The sequence below is a fragment of the Malania oleifera genome, chromosome 6, assembly GCF_029873635.1.
Source record: "Malania oleifera isolate guangnan ecotype guangnan chromosome 6, ASM2987363v1, whole genome shotgun sequence".
NCBI lineage: Eukaryota > Viridiplantae > Streptophyta > Magnoliopsida > Santalales > Ximeniaceae > Malania > Malania oleifera.
The window spans coordinates 75,498-81,533 of NC_080422.1; positions in this window are offsets into that span (position 1 = coordinate 75,498).

Here is a 6,036-nt window from a genome sequence, read left to right on the forward strand (position 1 = left end):
CAAGAAAAACACAAAAATAACCCCGGTATTCCTGTCTCTAGATAGAATCCTAAATTCTCACATCATCCCCTAACAACCACTAACTCACATTTCAATCTACCCATCACCTATTTTCCTCAAAATCCACTCCTATACTCTGGTATTGTATTCCGCTGCCTACTAAAGTCTACAAATCCTAGCAACCTAGGCTTTGATACCAAACTGTGACGCCACAATTTTCGTACATTTTTTTTTTCAATTATAAATAAATAATCACTCGTCTTCCATAACATTCACAAATCGGCCACGTCAACATCCCTACTACCATTCAAACGACCTGACCCGTATTAGGTACCGAGTAAAAAGTCATTTTATTTATAAAACCTAACAGCGGAAGACAATGTATTTATATCATTCATAATACAATACCCAAAGTATCCACGTACACATGTATACATCATCATCACAAACTCAAAACAATCCAACTCTAGGGAAATAACACATCCCCTAATCCAAAAACTCACCCTGTGTGTTAGGGTCCCAGCTCCCTATGATCATGAAGCTCTTTCACCTGGTCTATCCCTGTTTCCTGAAAAATTTAGATAATTTGGGTGAGACACATCTCAGTAAGAAGGAATAAATTATTTATAGTGTGTGGTCATGTGAGTTCAGTTATAAAACACTTTACTTTTCAAACCATCATTTCATCTGAGAAAATACATTGATACACACATTCTCATAATCATATAGATATACAACACAAGCTTTTATAAGCTTTAAAATCATTTCTCAAGTTTATTCATTTCCAACACACATAATTACCTACGAAGTTCCTGAGAATAGGGAAGATTGCCCGCCCATACAGGTAACTTCCCTCTGCCCTAACACGTTATGCAGCCAGGAATGACCACAACTTATACCTATAAGGGCACTCACCTTACTCAATAAGCCCTTGGGCGGAGAGTTTCACTTCGCCTCAATTATTTATTTTATAAAACACACACTCTTTCAATTTTCATAATCATTTCCCATTTTAACTCATTACATATCTATGTATACATAAATTCACATTTATGTACTTTACATAATACATTAATTCACATAATTCCCATTCTCGACATATTCACGATTTCCATACTGAGCATACCTCCCCAACGGCATCAGTAGGAATCTAACACACACACATACACACAATCTTCATACTGAGCATACCTCCCCAAAGGCATCCGTAGGAACTTCACACACACACACACATAGTCTCCATACTGAGCATACCTCCCCAATGGCATCAGTAGGGACTTCACACACAATTTCCATACTGAGCATACCTCCCCAACGACATCAGTACGAACTTCATAACACAATTTCCATACTGAGCATACCTCCCCAATGGCATCAGTAGGAACTTCACAACACAATTTCCATACTGAGCATACCTCCCCAACGGCATCAGTAGGAACTTCACACACACACACACACACAGTCTCCATACTAAGCATACCTCCCTAATGGCATCAGTAGGAGCTTCACACACACAGTCTCCATACTGAGCATACCTCCCCAACGGCATCAATAGGAACTTCACACACACACACACAGTCTTCATACTGAGCATACCTCCCCAACGGCATCCGTAGGAAATGAATACCACCCACCTGCAATCATTGTCCGGTATTGGCATATCATCAATCATGTTTTAGTAAATCACAATTCAATTCAATATAAATATTCTCATCATTTTCTGTGCGCATTTCATCATCTCATAATAATATATATCATATTTCACGTGTTTCCATATTTTCCAAAATACTCATATCAATAATTTGTACAAACTCATTTTTCATGCAAATAATCTCTACTCACGCATAAATATCACATTTCATTATTTTTCACTAATCACATCAATCATTCTCGTTTAAATATTTTTCTCAAAAAATACACATCGTTATATTCCACATTTTTCAATATAAGCCACATACCACACAGTTTTCATTTAATATTCACAATTTAATATTACTCACGTGCCACACAATTTATCTAATATTTATATCATAATAACTTTAAGGCAAAATACCATATGTTCAATTTCACATATTAATTCACGCAGTAATTCTAAAAATGCTACTATAATTTATTCCACTTACCTAACTTACTAAGAGTCTCGTTAGAACCCAAATCTCACACCCTTGGCGCCCGAAATTCAACTTCTACAATTTGCATTTTTCCTAGATTAATTAACCTATTTCCTCCAAAATAATACCCATCTAACCTTCCCTAGGCTCTATATACCTCAAATTAATATTTAAACTAACATTTAACAACCCTACTTAATTTTCTGAATTTTGCCTACGGGTCCCAAAAATTACACCCGCGGTGCTCACCCAAGCCCTAAATTTCTGAAATCCTACTTCAACTACAGATGCTCAATATTTTAGCATTTATAAATTAATTCTAATTAATTAAAAATAAGCCTCTTAATAACTCCCGTACCCCAAATTTGGGGTTTTGCTCACAACAACCCACAAGAAATTTGTCTCGCTAGACTTGTAGAGAATCATCCCGAGATTTTCGTGGTGGTGTCCGTTCATTAATTGGGCTTATATTTTGCAAGAAATTAAAGAAAAATGAGAAATTGGCTTACCCCCGGAGATACGTCTACGCCACTCCTACCACTGATCCGCTCCATTAGAAATGACAGCAGCAGAGAATGGAGTCCAACGGTATCTTCGAATTTTCGATCAGGCGAAAATCCGTCACGATATTGAGGAGAGAGGGAGAGAGAATGAAGCGAGAGAGGAGAGAGAGAGAGAGAGAGAGAGAGAGAGAGAGAGAGAGAGAGAGAGAGAGAACTTGCAGAGTTGTGCAGAAGAAGTAAAAGAAAAGAAAAGGAAAGAAGAAGAAGAAGAAAAAGAAGAAATGGTGGGGGGTTTCTTGAATCTTCTAGTATATATAATAATAATAATAATAATAATAATAATAATAATAATAATATTTAATTAATAAAAATAAAAATAAATTTAATAATAATTATTATTATTATTTAAATCCGATTAATTAATTAATTAATTAATTTTTTTTTTTTTTGGAAATCACTCTACTAATCTTCTATAAATCTTTTTGAGGTTATTACAAGAGATATCCGCACATGTTCAGCGAAAATCAGGGTTAAGGTATATGATTTAATTTTATAATGTAGGTTAGGCAGTTTTTAGATTTTAATGGTTTTGGGGAGAATTTTATTTCAATGGTTGTAATCTCCCAAGACCCTTATGTAACTATGGTATTCCTCCGCCATAAGTGAGGGTAAGTAATAAAATAAGTAGCTAGTTTTTCCTTAGTGGATGGTGTATAGGACAGATAGCAAATTTTGAGGACGAAATTTTTATAAGAAGGGGAGAATGTAGAGACCCGGAGAATTATAGCAAATAAATAATAAAGGAAAAGAGAGAAAAAGGATTTTCCCTAAGGGACTTAGCAGGTTCTCATCGACAAACGCAGAATGCTCGTCAACATGTAGCCTTCTTGGGCACGTCGATGAGGGCACGTGTCTCGTCGACGAAGAGTTATCGAGAGGGGTGATTTCAGTACATTCAGGCTCGTTGACAAACCAGTAGTCTTTTTTGACGAACTACCTTCCTGAACTCATCGACAAGGAGTCGTGGCTCGTCGACAAGGCTACCTGGACAACACTCTATAAATAGGCTCAAACCACATTTTCGGTGAGAAAAATCGCATGCAACTCTCTCTCTCTCTCTCTCTCTCTCTCTCTCTCTCTCTCTCTCTCTCTCTCTCAAGAAATTCGTCCCTCTCACCTTCTCTCTAGAATTCTGGCTTCGTTAAAGCCCAGATAGGCGATCAGAAGGTACCACGTTACTTCTAGGAATAATCTCTACAATACTACTAGATCATAATTTTGATTTGGAGCATTTGGGCATCATCCCAAAATTTGGGTAAGTTAGTTATTTTAAGTTTTATAAGGTATTTGATATTTATGGACTGAGAAAAGTGTAGTAGATGAAATAATACTGAAGTTTTGTTTAGAAAAATGTAAATTTTAGGGTGTTGAGTTGGGAACATCGTGGGTGTAGGTTTGGATTAAATTGCGAGCATCTTAATAAGTTAGGTAAGGAGAATAAATTATAGTAGGTATTTTTGTGAAATACTGGGTGAATTATATGTGAAATGAATTATAGTATTTTACCTAAAATTATTATGATATAATTAACAAATGAAAATTGTGTGGCATATGATTATATGAAAATGATGAAACATATAGTGTAATAGTTGATTTGAAATGGGAAATGTTAATATGATTTCTGGAAAATAATGAAATGGGATAAATGAATGTTGGAAATGATTTTATGAAAACAATGAAGGTAACACGAATATATGTGAATATAGAGAAATGTGAAAATAGGTCAAATATGGAAATGGCTTTATGAAATACAGGAAATATGAAATATTGATATGTGCATACTGGAAATGATGAAACTTGTGATATGTAATATATTTTCATATATATATATGCATATTTTTATGAAATGAAAATGGTATTGAAATACTGAGAATTTATCGGTAGACAAATAAGAATTTATAGGGAATATTGATTGGTAAATACTGAATTGTGAATGGTGATTGGGAATATTGGGAATGTGAACATTGCAACTAAAAACTGCAATGAATATTGAATTTGGAAATGCTGATATGAGAAAAGTGAAATAGTGGAAAAGAAACCGTGATGGAATGGATATGTAAACCCCAGCGATGGGTTATGATATTGAGTACGGTACCGATGCTAGCAGATGAAAAGTGTAACCACACGGACTCGTGGAGCATGTGGTGAGGCAGTACGAATGGGCCAGAGAAGGGTTGTATATTGCCCCTGGATTTCGGACCAGGATATATGACAGACCATTTGTTACTACAGACAAGTATATGAGATTATTTGATCTAACTGGGTCGGCCAACCGCAGTTAGACCTAGCTTTCAGGCCGCACAATCCTATTCATGGGGGGAAGCATGACGTGGAGAAAAATCCTCAGGGTAGCCATGAGTTATAGACATGGCAGTGTGGGTTACCGAGGATACTCATGTGCTAGATATGGAATTGGAAAATGGAAATGAAATGAAAATGAGAAATGAAATTGTAAGAGTTAATAAATAATTAAAGCGAAGTAAAACACACTGCTTGAGGGCTTACTACGTAAGGTGAGTGCTCTGATAAGTATCAGTTGTAGCTGAAGCTAGGTTAATTAGGCTAGGCTGCAAACGATTTCAAGGCAGAGGAAAGCTACTTGTATGGGTGGGTAAGTTTCCCTATTTTCAGGAACTTCACGGGTAAACTTGGATTATGAATGAATGATTTTGGAAATGGAAGTAAAAGCTTATGAAAGCTTGTGTTGTATATCTATATGATTATGATTATGGGAATGATATATTTTCTCAGAAGATATTATCACTAATATATTATATGCTACAAAACAATGAATCTCATATTATTACACACTGTAAATAATTTATTCCATCTTACTAAGATGTGTCTCACCCAAAACATTTAGATATTTCAGGAAACTGAGATTGAGTTGGTGATATAGCTCCCAGATAGAATGGAGCTGGTACCCTGACATACAGGGTGAGTGTGTAAACTAGGGATGGATGATTCCCCTAGAGTTTTGCTATTTTGGGATGTACGTTGATGTATAAACTTCTCGATGGTTGACACTATGGTATGTGTATTCACTGTAATGTATATATATATTGTGACTTCCGCTGATAGGAATACTGGTATGACTGTTTTATCTGGTTTCCACCCCAAGTCGGGTCATGTTAAAATGGTATTAGGGTGGTGACGTGGCTGATATTTTATGTATGTTAATATGTTGAAAAAAAATTAGTATGAAAAATCGGGGCGTCACATTTTCTAAGCCTTTGAAATAACAATTTAAGTAGCTTTCTTAAGTTTGGATAAAAATCCGATACATAATTAAGGCATCCTAAAAATCTTTTGAGTTGATTTTTTTCTTTGATTTCATCTGGGAATTTATCTGTAAAGCTTAG